The sequence below is a fragment of the Triticum dicoccoides genome, chromosome 6B, assembly GCF_002162155.2.
Source record: "Triticum dicoccoides isolate Atlit2015 ecotype Zavitan chromosome 6B, WEW_v2.0, whole genome shotgun sequence".
NCBI classification, from domain to species: Eukaryota; Viridiplantae; Streptophyta; class Magnoliopsida; order Poales; family Poaceae; genus Triticum; species Triticum dicoccoides.
In genome coordinates, this window is record NC_041391.1 from 192460638 (window position 1) to 192475326 (window position 14689).

A 14689-nucleotide genomic window follows, 5' to 3' on the forward strand; every position below is an offset into this window, starting at 1 on the left:
CAAGGAGGAGGCGGCGGCTGATGATTGGGGGCGCGATTTCAAGGAGGGGGCGGAGGATGCGAGGTGGGAGAAGGCTAGGGGTAGGTGGAGGCTAGGTAATGCCCAAAAATGGAGTAGGGGTTGATTATATAGGATAGGTGGCTAGGGTTAGGGGGCTTTGAGACCGTTTCGGAGCCTCCGATCGTAATCCGATGGATCTGATCGCGAGGGGGGGTGGCAGGCCTAGGTGGGCTGTGAAGAGAGTGCTTGGCCTGAGGGAAGAGAAGGGAAGCGCAGCCCGGCAGCAGTTTCGGATACCGAAACTTCCGACGAAGGTACCGACAACGGTACCACTATACATTTAACGGTTGGGCTATCAAACGGACTCCGAATGCGACGAAACTTGACAGGCGCTCTGTCTACACTATAATAAGACCGCACACCAAGTTACATCCCATTCCGAGAACATTTTTATGCCACTAATAAAATAATATTTCGGAGGTGCCGCGGGCGCGTGCGAGTGTGTCTGGACTCGGAACGGACAAAGGAGAGAACCGGCGGAACCCGAACGGATGCAAGTTTTGAAAAACATGCGGATGAAATGCAGATGATGACATGGCAAAATGCAACACGCAAGCAGCTGACAAGGCAACGACGGCGAATAACTGAAGGACACCTGGCGCATCGGATCCGGGGCGTTACAACACTCCTCCACTAACAAGAGATCTCGTCCCGAGATCTTAGGACCGAGACGGAAGGGAAAAATGATGAGGTGAAGCAAGAACTGAAGAGAAGAAGCAAAGAATCGAGAGCACTCGAGAATAAGAGAGGAACGATGAGAATGACGAGAATCGAAAGCTCACGGAATTAGATAGACTATGAAACCACTCCGGTTAGAACGAGATAAGCAACGTATAAGACTGAAAGGATTGAGGCAGAACTCTGACTGAACATGGAAAGAAAAAGAGCATGAACTTGAGGGGATGGAATGATACCTGATGAAGACATGACACAAAACCTCCAGAAAGAATTAAAAGAGTTGAATGAAAAGAACGGAGAAGAAAATGAAAACTTGTGCCACGAATGAAATAGAAAGCAACCTTAGAAGAAGAGATTGAATGGAGTTGTTGAGAAAATTCAACAACGAAAAGAATAAGCTTGTCGTGGACTTATGGATAACATCTCAAAATTATGAGCTAATCGCCGACCACAGACGAAAATTTTTGGATAGCTGAGAAGAACGAAGAAATGCAAAACTCCACTTCAAAAGAATACGGAGAAATAATTACACTTCGAGATGCGAGAAGAAAAGATACTTGAACTCCACCAACAAAGAATCTTGATGAACTCTTGAAGAATGAATTAAATCTTAAAGAACCACCATGAAGAACTCCGGTGACAAACGGATGACGAAATAAAATTGAAGGATGAAAGAATAAGATTAAAGCTTTCAATGATTTAGATGGAGGTTCCGATGAGATGGCCAAGGAAACTTGAACTCCGGAAAAGAAAAGATGAAAACACCTGGAACTAGAATTTATTCATCACGAACAAACTCCGAAGGAAGGAATTACTCACTTGGATGAAATAAGAATAAGATTTATTGTATGCTTATCCTTCATCAAATGAAATTGATGACAAGCAATGGATTTTGCATACTACTTATTCTCGTTGAAAAAGAATTAAGAGGAATGTGGCACAAAACTTGAGAAAGTCTTCATGAACCACCGGTAGGATTGGAAAGAATGAATGGGCATATTAATATCAAGGAAAAAATAATCTTGAACGAACACCGAAAGAATTCAAAAATGACTGATGAAAGAGAATGAATCACCGGGAAGAATTAGAAGAACAAATATGCTAGAGGGGATTTATATGCAAAAGAACAAAGAGATCATGAGCTGATTAAAGAACACTTGAACGAAGCACCGGGATAAATGGATAACGGTAGTTGAAATGTGAGGACGAAGAATTCTTCTGGGATGATGGCCTCCGGTTAAAAGAAACAGAAATCAACTTCTGACATACTCCGGATGGTTAAGAAAAGAATATCTGACAAACTGAAATAAATCAAGAGGACGATATGAAGCTGGAACCATGAAACTTCGAGAGAACAGACAAGATTTAGAGGAAAAACTCTTCTTCGTTCTTCAAATGACGACGAGAAACACCACCAAAATTGATGAGATACTCCGGGAGAATGAAAACCAAAAAGGTTGAGCCAACAATGAAAAGAATTTGAAATCAATCTTGGAAAAGCATCTGACTGATGAAATTCATTCTTACGTCACACTTGAAAAGAATTTAGAATAACTCCGGGGAATTAGAAAAGTCAGGTAAGATCCTGGGAAAAGACCTATGGGTTAGGGCCCACTGAAATAGAACACCGTTGGAAAGGGATGTTGAACCGATAGATGATGCACCGGAATGATTGAAATATTTGACTGAGGTGACAACCTCGAATCAATTGGAACACAGACGAATCTCCTGAGATGTCTTGAGGACTCCGGAAGGATAAACTGGCGAAAGACGAACGAGCAGGGAAAACACTTGATCCAAGGAAAAGAATGTGATCAACTTGTAAAACTTGAATTGAGTCCACCGGAGAAGAAAAGAGATGAAGAATGTCCACCGAGACGAGAATTCACCGGTTGAGATAATTGAGGGAACCTGAAGAGGCTCCGCACGAATGGAATTGATGCTCGAAAGACACTCAAACTCCGGGAATAAAAGGGTGGGAGGGCGGGAAAACAAATGAAATTTGGAAGGGGAAACCGACGAATAACTTAAAGAGAAGACACCGGTTGAAAGAAAGCAAAGGCTTCACACGAGTAGGATGGATACTCGATTACGGACTTCGGTTCCGAGAAGAAGAAGGGAGGGCGGGTGGGAAAAGAAAACAACTGAGGATTGAACTTGGCAAAGATGAAGAGGTTCGAGTCAACTTGACGAGAAATGCACCGGATGAAAAGAGCTGAGAACCAACGATCGGAAAACCAACTGCGTGATCCTAAAGAAAATTTTGAAGGGGGAGAGGAGTAATTCAAAACACCTACGTCAAGATTCCTTACCAGAGCGACGAAGGGGCAGAGGAGTAAAAAGAATTCCTACTCTCCGATATAACTAGACTCCGAAAATAGTTTTCTTCTAGACTCAACAACGGCCAAACTACACGATCAATCAAGGGGCTCCTAGGGTCGGTCGAGGCTCTGATACCAACTTGTCACGCCCAATATGCGACCCTATCCAAAAGGAACTCGAAGGTCCCACCAAGGATAGACCCGCATACTGAAACGCTTTTGCAAGGTGGATATCATTACATCAACATTACATAATAGATGGGGATACATACAAGAGGCATACAAGGCCCACACGAATACAACATCATAATACATAAGATCATCATCTGACTACAGATGAAGCACAAACATAAACTCAAACGACATCCACCCTGCTAGCCCAGGCTGCCGACCTGGAACCTATCCCCTGATCGAAGAAGAAGTAGAAGAAGAACTCAAGACATACAAGCATCGCTCTCGCGTCATGATCATCGCATAACCTGTACCTGCAACTGTTGTTGTAGTAATCTGTGAGCCACGAGGACTCAGCAATCCCATTACCATGGGTATCAAGACTAGCAAAGCTTAAAGGGAAAGGAAGGGGTAAAGTGGTGAGGTTGCAGCAGCGGCTAAGCAAGTATGGTGGCTAACATACGCAAATAAGAGCGAGAAGAGAAGCAAAGGAACGGTCGTCAACTAGTAATGATCAAGAAGTGATCCTGAACTCCTACTTACGTCAAACATAACCCAAAACCGTGTTCACTTCCCGGACTCCGCCGAGAAGAGACCATCACGGCTACACACACGGTTGATGCGTTTTACTTTGGATCTGGTGTCAAGTTATCTACAACCGGACATTAACAAATTCCCATCTGCCTATAACCGCAGGCACGGCTTCCGAAAGATTATACCCTGCAGGGGTGTCCGACCTTAGCCCATGATAAGCTCTCCTGATCAACGAAGGATATACCTTCTCCCAGGAAGACCCGATCAGACTCGGAATCCCGGTTTACAAGACATTTCGACAATGGTAAAACAAGACCAGCAAAGCCTCTCGCTGTGCCGACAAATCCCGATAGGAGCTGCACATATCTCATTCTCAAGGCACACCGGATGAGCCAGACGTCGGTTGGCATAGACCCTGGTTGCCCAGGGGGCGCCGGACATCGCTCAGTTTGGACCAACACTTAGACAAGCACTGGCCCAGGGGGGTAAAATAAAGATGACCCTCGAGAGCGCGACTCCCAAGGGAAAAAGGGCTAGGTGAGGCAAATGGTAAAACCAAGGTTGGGCCTTGCTGGAGGAGTTTTATTCAAAGCGAACTGTCAAGGGGGTCCCATAAATCACCCAACCGCGTAAAGGACGCAAAATCTGGGAACATAACACCGGTATGACGGAAACTAGGGCGGCAAGAGTGGAACAAAACACTAGGCATAAGGCCGAGTCTTCCACCCTTTACCAAGTATATAGATGCATTAATAATATAAGAGATATTGTGATATCCCAACCAAAATCCTGTCCACCATGGAGCAATCTTCAACTTCACCTGCAACTAGCAACGCTATAAGAGGGCTGAGCAAAGCGGTAACATAGCCAAGCAACGGTTTGCATAGGAAGGGTGTCAAAGGTTAGAGGTTCATGGCAATATAGGAGGCTTTATGAGCAAAAGATAGGTAACGCAGCAAAGCGATAGAACGAAGCAACTAGCATAGCAATGATAGTAGTGAGATTCAGGGTAGCGGTCATCTTGCCTGAAATCCCGCAAGGAAGAAGAACGAGTCCATGAAGAAGATGAAGCCACGAAGACGAACCAAGCATAGACGAACGAATCCTCACGATCGCAACAATACGGGAACTATCGAGAAGAAGCACACAACATAGTAAACACACCACACATGAACAAGGCATGATGCACAACAAGCATGATGCATAACAAAGCTACATGAAGCTACTCATGGCAAGAGATGATGCAAACAAGAGCAACACATCAAGGCAAGTTTAAATGAGGCCAGGAACAACATATAACAATTCCGGTAAGTCCTCATATGCAAATTTCAAAATTGGTCCAGATCTGAATAAACCTTATGTTCAAGTTGTTAAACAGCAAGTTAAAATGCACCACGATGATCTACACGAGATTCTAGTCAAGTTACATATAAAGTTCATTTAATTCGGAGCTACGGCCTAGAAGATATGAGCAAAACAAGTTAAACATGGCATTGATGCGAAATGCACCCAAACATCAAGCAAACACCTCAAAACAAGGATGCAACATGATAATATGAAGCTACATGCAAAATCAAGCAAGTTTCATATAAAGTACACTCAAAACGGAGCAACGGTTCAACACACATACATGAAACAAGTTATAGCAACAATCTGTCCAAAACAGCAACTAGACATATTTCAAGCACCGAAACAACATGCTACAGTACCATAATATGAAAACAAAAGGCATGGACATGATGTACAGGTAAAGCATTACAAAACATGAACACTGAGCTATCTCCAGAAATCACTAGAACATGCTCAAACACACATGGCAAGATTGCAAGTAATAACAATTCAGACTTTGCAGAAATTAACATCAAGTTGCAATGTTTAGAGCTATCAAACAACATGTTACAGGAACTTATCATGGCAACCAAAGGAATGGCATGATACTACTAAATGCATAGAACAAAAGTCCCTAACTGACCATGAGCCAAAAAGGAGCAGAAACTATGATGGCACACATGTAAACATGGCAAGTTATATTACAGATTCAAACATGGCAGAAACAGAATTATAAAGGCATGTAAATGAGCTTCTACCACTCACCACAGAGCAATACATGGCATGGCAAGGCAACCAACAGTAATAAGGAATGTTTGTGAAGCTAAGCATGGCAAGAGAAAGTTCATAGGGTACATGGAACACTAACAACAAACATAGCAACAACTGAACTTAATGTTAACAGGCTGACAGCAACATTATCAAACAACTTTGGAGCAAGAAAACAACAAGCTACAGCAGGCTATAAATGCAACCAGGGGCATGGATGGATAGAGCATAACATGTAGAACAAAACATATTTAGTGATCATCTCCAGATTATGCATAGAATGATTAGTAGCAGCAGGTTTACATAGCATCACCAAATAACAGATTCAGCCTAGCAAAACAACAACAGCAAGTACCCTACTTAACAAGCTCGATTCACTCAACACAAGTCACTGCATGACAAGATAAGAATAGAATCATCAAGAAGACATGTTTATGAAACAAACCAAGGCAAGAACAAGTTCATAGTATGCAAGGATCAACTACAACAACCTTGGCAAAATTGAATAACATGTAAACAATCTGCCAGGAAACATTTTGAAGCAAAAGTAGAGCACGAAAATGACATGCTAGACTACTCCATAATTGCAACCAAGGGCATGAATGGATAGAGGAAAACCATATGTCCAAAACATCCTTACTGAAGTATCTCAAAATATGCATGGATCTCTTTGTAGTATCATGTTTACATGGCATCAAAATAATAGCAGAACAGGGACTAAAATCAGTAATATCACGATGCCTAGTTTGCATGCTTGTGCTAGTCACCACATTGATCACAAAAATACATGGTAAGCACCTCTGTAAAGAAGACATGGCATAGATCAAAACACATGTAGACATCAACCTCATAGGATGCACACATCAATCATGGCAAAAATGACAAAAGAGCAAATTACTACAGTCTCAGCAGATTAACATCATGAAGCACTCTTGCAACAATGATTCAGGCATCAAGATGACCTCAAATGAATATGATGCAATGGAATGAAATGAAGTACTCGTTGAGACGAACAATTTGATATATTACACTCAGCAAACGGAGCCACACGCATGAAGTTACAGTAGGTCAAAGTATGCAACATTTTATGAGTTTTTGGGGACTTGGCAGTTTTCTGGAAAAAAAAACAGATCGAGCGCAATATAGCTAAAATGCGACCGGGCGGGTTTTAGAGGGATTGCTCACCAATGGGTTCGGCCCATGTGAAGAGGGGGGTGAGGCAGGCCGGTGGGTGAAGCTGGGCTGGGCCGCGGCTGGAGGAGACCCAGGACGGGGCCCACGCGCGAGGGGGAGGCGGCCCACGAGCGGGCGCTCGTGCGGGGGACGAGGCGCAGGGCGCCGACGGAACAAGGCCTGGCGGCGGCGGATCTCTGGCGAGGCTGGGGGAGCTTCGGCGACCGAGGCGAGGCCGGGAACGGGCAGATCCGGGCGGGGGCAACCGGGTCCGGTGGTTCCCGGCCGAATCCGATGAAGGCGGCGTCGACGGCGAGCTCCACTGGCGGCGGCGTTCACCCAAGGCGGCGGCGGCGGATCCCTGGGACAGTGAGCGATTAGAGGGAGGAGGAGAGGGAGAGGAGGTGAAGGGCGACGGGGAGGCGGCGACCTGGGGCGGAGGACTGCAGGGCGCGGCGACGGGGTCGGCGGCGCAGATCGGGAGGCGCGGGCGAGCCGGCAGCTCGGGCGACGGAGATGCGAGCGAGAGCCAGACGGCTCTCGGGCAGGCGGCGGCGCGGGTGGGTGCCTCGGGCCCAGATCGGCCCGGGGCAGGCCGCGGATGGGCTTCACAGGGCCCGTGGTGGAGGAGGCGCGCTGGGGGAGGCGAGGTGGCACGCAGGGAGAGGTGGAGGGCGACGGCGCGGTGGCGGCTGACCACTAGGGGAGGGCCAAGTGGCGAAGGGAGGCTGGTTAGCGCCGGAAATCAAGGAGGAGGCGGCAGCTGATGATTGGGGGTGCGATGTCGAGGAGGGGGCGGAGGCGGCAAGGTGGGAGAAGGCTAGGGGTAGATGGAGGCTAGGAAATGCCCAAAAATGGACTAGGGGTTGATTATATAGGGTAGGTGGCTAGGGTTAGGGGGCTTTGAGACCGTTTCGGAGCCTCCGATCGTAATCTGACGGATCTGATCGCGAGGGAGGGGGTTGGCAGGCCTAGGTGGGCTGTGAAGAGAGTGCTTGGCCTGAGGGAAGAGAAGGGAAGCGCAGCCCGGCGGCAGTTTCGGATGCAACACGCAAGCAGCTGACAAGGCATTGACGGCGAATAACTGAAGGACACCTGGCGCATCGGATCCGGAACATCACGTGCGGCAGGAGCGGGGATTCCCCTAATAACCGTGAGATTATTATTTTAACAGGATGCAAGACTGATTTTGATGTTCATGACCCACTTGTCGCCATTGAGGGCGAGGGTCTCAAATTGTTAGCCATTGATTACTTAATTTACAAGAAGTAAATTAAAAACCACCAACTTGAAAATGCTCAATCTCAATTGTGGGAACATAACACATTAAAGATCATACATATCTCAGCGTAATAAAGATTTGTTAGGATTTATTTAATCCTATTAATTCCTGTTTTTCCTAATCAAGGCCGTTGTCTCATGTCTCTTCACATGCACCTCTTTGGGGCTATATATGTGTAATCCCATCATCAATGAGGATAACCCTTCATTTTTATATTGAAATTACACATATATATATACATCAAGATTGATGAAAAACCAATAATTTATTTATATTACAAATTGCATAATCTCAAAATCATTAGTGTGAATCTCAAATTGCTAAGGATGACACCTTGAATTTTGCATATGTATTTGCAAGAAATTAAGAATCTCAATTGCAAATAGACGTATTATTCTCGACATGTGTTAACATGAAAATAGATACATCATAGAAATATTCCGAAATACCTCGTACTCAACGGAGAAACAATATTGCAAAGGTACTGAATTTAGCTTTGCAAGAGATAAAGAAAATCTCAATCGCAAATATTATATGTATGATTTCAACATGTAGAACATGAAAATATATCACGTCACACATATGTTCTGGTATTAGAGAAAAAAAATGAATTTAGGATCAGCCAGCCATTCGGCCCACAGCCGAGCAGAGGGCAGCCGGAGGTCGCCCCAGGCGCCTTGGCCTGGGCCTTTGGCTGGCCCACCCGCCGCCAAGACAAGGGGAAGAGGGTCGGATAATCCGACACCTGCACCACTACCGGCGGAGGGAGTGGCACAACACGGCTAACGTGTTGAAGCGTAATCAAGTGTTGTTCTTTATTGATGAGGAAGACATGATTTAGGGACGCGCCTGTTCAGCAGAGATACGAAGCATTAGCGAAGTATAAGGGGGTGTTTGTTGCACAGGACTAATTTTTTTTTAGTCCATGGAAAAAAGACCCACCAGTAGTCTTTTTCTCTACTAAAGAAAAGGTCTCTCCTGTTTGGTTACATAGAGATTAAAAGAGCGGAAGTCCCTTTTGGGGCGCGTAAAGCCTTTAAATTAATATTTGAAATTTCATTGAAATTTATATTTTTATATTTCAAAAAATTCAGAAAAAAATTACAGTTGCAGTTCAAAATACATTGAAATGAGGGTTGTGCAAAAAAGACAAATCTGGGGCTGTTTTAATACATGATACTATTAATTCTGTTTTCTAGACAAAATGTAGGCACTCATAATGTCAAATATGACAAACAGTAGGTGTTGATAAATCTACACTACATCATGATCCCAAAACATAAATTCGAAGAAATCACTTTGTATTTTGCAGCTATGTTTGCAAAAGTTAAAATCTCAATTGCAAATTGATGCAATTCACGTGATAAACATGGAAATATATTACATCATTCATAAATTCTGGAATACATAAGTTGTACTCTAACAGAACTGAAATAGTGAACCAGATCCTCTAACATTCAGAAGGAAAACGGTGCTACAATGCTAGTCTAGTGTAAAATGAAGGAGGAAAGACTGTTAGTGAGTATTTACTGTCGATATAAATAATTCAAAATTAATTTAATTTCATCACCATTTTGTTTGTATGTAATTACTATAAATGTACACAGTAGATCATCAATTTAAAGGTGGGCAGCAGGAGGCCACGGGCCAGGAGGTGCGCCTGTCCTCGGCGAAGGAGGGGCGCAGCAGCCGTATTCACATCCACGACCACGCAGCTGAGGGAGGCCCACGCGCTGCATGGAGAGGAGTGGAGTGGGCCAATCACGTGGCTGCACGGGCGGGGTGCCAAACCGGCCCAAACTTGTACAGCAGAAAACATCTAATGAAAAGGTTTACTTGACTGGCACGAAGTTTCTCCTCACGGATGCATATGATCCCAGATGAACGGTAAAACACAGAATAATTGCAAAAACAATAAAAAAATTGTGATCCTTTTTCTTACACACATGTTTGAAAGTTCCAGTCACCTGTTAACACGCTACAGCATTGTAAAACGAACGCAAAAAGAAAATTGCAGCTCTTCCCAGAATCAAATTCAGAAAGTTTAGTCTGCGGATCAGACATCGGCACAAAGTCAAAGAGACAGGCATCACATGAACCGGGATAAGGTAAAGAAAGAATACAGCTAGCAAATTTGTCGGGCCACTTTCTGAAATCATCATTTTGGAGAAACTAATTGAGTAGTATAAAAGTAGATGCTGTAATTGCCGTCAGCTAAGAGCAAATAAGAAAATTTGTTCCTTTCCTTGTTCATCCTCAGACGTTGCATAAGCTTCTCACAGATTGTTCAAACAATGTAAGCAATACAGTTCGCAACTCATCATAGGTAAGAACAATTGTAAAACAACATAAAAATATGGATAATTGGTCTTAAGAACAGATAAGATACTCTTCTTCCATAGTTTAGTTTATTAATCATCATCAAACAAAATGGATATAAATCGAAACCAAAAAAGGAAAACATGTAACTGGAGGACTCAGAATATGGGTGGTGATATAGCAGTATGGTCGGCAAGGCAAAAAAATGCCAATTACGACTAACGAGACCAAATATCAATCTTCACCGTCCTCCAGAAAAACCAACCAAACTTCTGGTTCTCCTCAATGAAGATACTAAAGGATGCAACACAATCATGTTAACACCAATGAGCGTTTTGAGAAATACTTAGTAGCAACTGTGAATGTTTTGAGAAACAAGATTTAGTTTATCATATGTTTCTACGTTTCAGAATCCTATGTTCCAAACAGGCAGATATATAGCAAAGCGCGGTATGAACCTGAATAGAATGGGCAGGTAACTGGAATTTCATGGTTCTAATATTCTTATTATCCCGCAGCTCTCTACACCTCTCATCCTAGTACAAATATATCAGATCAAAACCAGTATCATCAAGTCAGACGGCCACAAAGAACATTAAATCAGGTAAATTAACATGGCTCAGACATCCAAGGAAGGAACTAGCAGCATTAGATCTCAAGCCTGGCGGGGCGAAAACTTTTAGGCGGCAACTGCGAATGTTTTGAGAAACAAGCCTAAGTATTATCGTCATCGCCATTGATTTCCCCAATTCCAAATAAGTACAGTGGAAACATATTATGGTAAGTTTGCAACGCAAGTATAATCACAAACACATACTCTTAAACCAGGAAGATAAAACAGAGACAAACAATCAACATGGCTCAGACATCCAAGGAAGGAATTAGCAGCATTAGCTCTCAAGCCTGGCAGGGCGAAAGCTCTTAGGCTGCAACTGCGAATGTTTTGAGAAACAAGCCTAAGTTTTATCATCATCACCATTGATTTCACCCGATTAAAAGTAAGCAAAGTATACAAAAAGTACAATAACATAATATCTTGTTAAATCAAGAAGATAAAGCAGAGACAAAAAAAGGATTCAAATGAGTAAAATTAACATGGCTGAGACATCAAAGGAAGGAATTAGCAGCATTAGCTCTCAAGCCTGGCAGGGCAAAAGCCCTTAGGCTGCAACTGCGAATGTTTTGAGAAACAAGCCAAAGTTTTATCATCATCACCATTGATTTCCCCCACTTCCAAATAAGTACAGTGAAAACATATTATGGTAAGTTTGCAAAGCAAGTATAATCACAAACACATCCTCTTAAAGCAGGAAGATAAAACAGAAACAAAAAAATATTCAAATGAGTAATATCAACATGGCTCAGACATCCAAGGAAGGAATTAGCAGCATTAGCTCTCAAGCCTGGCAGGGCGAAAGCTCTTAGGCGGCAACTGCGAATGTTTTGAGAAACAAGCCTAAGTTTTATCACCATCGCCATTGATTTCACCCAATTAAAAATAAGCAAAGTATACAAAGCAAGTACAATAACATAATATCTTGTTAAATCAAAAAGATAGAGCAGAGACAAAAAAAGATTCAAATGAGTAAAATCAATGTCTCAGACATCCAAGGAAGGAATTAGCAGCATTAGCTCTCAAGCCTGGCAGGGCGAAAGCTCTTAGGTGGCAACTGCGAATGTTTTGAGAAACAAGCCTATGTTTTATCATCATCGACATTGATTCCCTCCAACTTAAAATCAGAAAGTGTAATCACAAAATATGGCTCTGCGTACCTACTAAATCATGTCCACAGATTCCTATCAAATTTGAGACGTCAAGATCACTCTCTTGGCACAATGTAATATCTCCAGTCAAAGCTGTAGCTACCAGCGAAATGGCATCAGGACCAATGAAAAACACCACACAAAGATCACAATACAACAACCCAAGGTCCAAGCAATTATACCATGAGAAACACGATCATCTCAAGGAATTGATAAATCATCCTGAGGAATTGGTAATGAACAAAAGAATACATGAACTAATCAAAAGATATAAATGCACAAAGGGGGGGAGAGCTCAGACAGCCAAGGGTTTGTCTTCAAAAGTACTGCTGAAGAGGCAGTATCAGAAACTCTAGTCCACATAATGTCATCATCGCTCAAAACTCCCTAACCAGCTAATGATGCAAACAGAAAAGAACATGTAAAAAACGAGAAACGGGTATCAAATCAGAAAAAATAGAGAGAACAAACCAATCAGTTAGGGAGAATCTACAGCACAAGTACTGGCATAAGCACAAATACCCAACTGCACTATAGTTTTCTGCAAAAGGAGCACAGGAAAACTGTGCGCGAATTAGAACATTGCCGCAACGGCTTCAAATGAATCACACTTCCGACTTAAAGAGTTACGCTACCAACCTCCATATGGAATCTTCAAACCTAGCATTCCAATTAGAATGCTATTTTCATTTTTACATATCTATTTTAATGCATAATTCTTATCCAGCTATAGGAGCATGCCTGTGCTGAACTTCAATACGCATAATCTTCAAACCTAGCATTCCAATTGAAAACATAAAAAAAAAGGTTAGCATATTATCCATAATTTTGCCATGCTTTCATTCCTACTGAATAACTATCATGATTAAGAATTACAATTACCATCAAACCTAGACCTAGAGTGCATCACTGCGAACAAACCATAATCTGCCTGAACTTGAAAAACAGGTAGTAGCTGCATACAGTATCTACTTAAAATATGCACAGGCATCAAAACATAAAACACGTTGAGGATACAACAGTCAAAAGTGCAGAACTGGAGATAGCGGGCCTCACCTCTGCGGGATGCAGCACGGTCTTGGAGGTAATATGGTGAGCTTTCTAATGGACTACCTGAAAATCTTCTTCAGGTATTCCACCTTTTTCTCCGCAAGAAAAAAAAGTGGAGTACTTGAAGAAGACGTTCAGGTACTCCAGCTTGGCGGATCACTCCTCGAGGGGTCTCCTTCTGCGTGAATTTTGGCACGCCGGTGGCTCTGGGATGTTCAAGCAAGCGCCGCATCCTGCCGGTAGCATGAGGTTCCTGCTTGAACACCACAGAGCCGCCGGGCTCCCCGACAAAACCGGCAGACGGCGCCCGTCATCCGGACGAGATCCAGCAGAAGGAGATGCGGCTCGACTGAGGCGGAGGGCTCGGGGACGGATTGACGGCGGGGTCTCGGGGGAACGGGCGCGGCGGCTGACGTGAGGCGCTCAGGCGCGGGGCGCGGCGATAAGGCTGGGGGTGGGGTGGAGGATGCGGAAGAGAGGAGATGGGATCTGAGATCTGGGAGGGCGTGGCGGCGGCGGCGGCGCTGCGAAGAGGGTTTGGTGAAGGGTTGGGGGTGGACGGGTGGGGCGCTGGAGAATGTATAGGGGTGGGCGATCTTCGTCGGGCTCAAGAAAACCAATTCGATACGGCCCATGTGTTTTAGGGTCTGCGTCAGACCCTAATTCACAGTCCGTGCTCTCCGCGACGAGCAGGATGGGCCGTATTACAGGCCTGGCTAGTTGAGGTAGGCTATTGAGGGAGCAACTAATTAACGAGTGTTCGTCACGTGTCGCACTCTGGTCGTTCCCTCCGGATTTTGTTTTTTTTATTTTTCCGCACGCGTTTTTGGCTTTTTAAACGGTTTTTTCCGGGTTTTTCTTGACGTTTTGGTTTTTCATCGGTCTTCCCTAGCTGTTGGACAAAAAAAAATGCGCAAAAGAACACATTTTTTTCGCAAGAGTCACGGTTTTGTTTTCACGAGAGGCATGGTTGTGCTTTCGCGAGAGGCACGGGCGTGCCTCTTGGAAACGGAAACAAAAATGAGTTTACTGTTTTTTTTCTTTCGAAGAGGCGCGGTTGTGCTTTCGCGAGAGTCACGGCCGTGCCTCTTGGAACGAAAAAAAAACATTTTTTCTATTTTTTTCTTTCGCGAGAGGCACGGTTTTGCTTCCGCGAGAGACACGGTTATGCTTTCTCGAGAGTCACTGTCGTGCCTCCTCAAAAACGGAAAAAAACGTGTTTTCTATTTATTTATTTTTA

General features: G+C 43.9%; 1 long non-coding RNA gene, 8 other non-coding genes and 1 pseudogene across 9 annotated transcripts; all 10 read right to left on the minus strand.

Moving 5' to 3' along the window:
* Positions 1-9677: 9677 nt before the first annotated feature.
* Positions 9678-13753, minus strand: LOC119324088. Its single transcript, XR_005156765.1, has 2 exons — positions 13456-13753; positions 9678-13174 (listed from the first exon to the last, which is right to left on the minus strand). It is a non-coding gene; the product is annotated as an uncharacterized LOC119324088 (long non-coding RNA).
* On the minus strand, positions 10567-10648 carry LOC119326980. The gene has a single exon (XR_005158323.1). It is a non-coding gene; the product is annotated as a small nucleolar RNA SNORD34 (small nucleolar RNA).
* LOC119327095 lies at positions 10790-10885 on the minus strand. The gene has a single exon (XR_005158379.1). It is a non-coding gene; the product is annotated as a small nucleolar RNA Z43 (small nucleolar RNA).
* LOC119326904 lies at positions 11251-11371 on the minus strand. Its single transcript, XR_005158261.1, has one exon. It is a non-coding gene; the product is annotated as a small nucleolar RNA SNORD14 (small nucleolar RNA).
* On the minus strand, positions 11493-11613 carry LOC119326902. Its single transcript, XR_005158259.1, has one exon. It is a non-coding gene; the product is annotated as a small nucleolar RNA SNORD14 (small nucleolar RNA).
* On the minus strand, positions 11732-11852 carry LOC119326907. Its single transcript, XR_005158265.1, has one exon. It is a non-coding gene; the product is annotated as a small nucleolar RNA SNORD14 (small nucleolar RNA).
* On the minus strand, positions 11993-12113 carry LOC119326901. The gene has a single exon (XR_005158258.1). It is a non-coding gene; the product is annotated as a small nucleolar RNA SNORD14 (small nucleolar RNA).
* On the minus strand, positions 12231-12351 carry LOC119326900. Its single transcript, XR_005158256.1, has one exon. It is a non-coding gene; the product is annotated as a small nucleolar RNA SNORD14 (small nucleolar RNA).
* On the minus strand, positions 12378-12522 carry LOC119327145. Its single transcript, XR_005158423.1, has one exon. It is a non-coding gene; the product is annotated as a small nucleolar RNA snoR2/U65 (small nucleolar RNA).
* Positions 12687-12787, minus strand: LOC119327100 (annotated as a pseudogene).
* Positions 13754-14689: the final 936 nt, after the last annotated feature.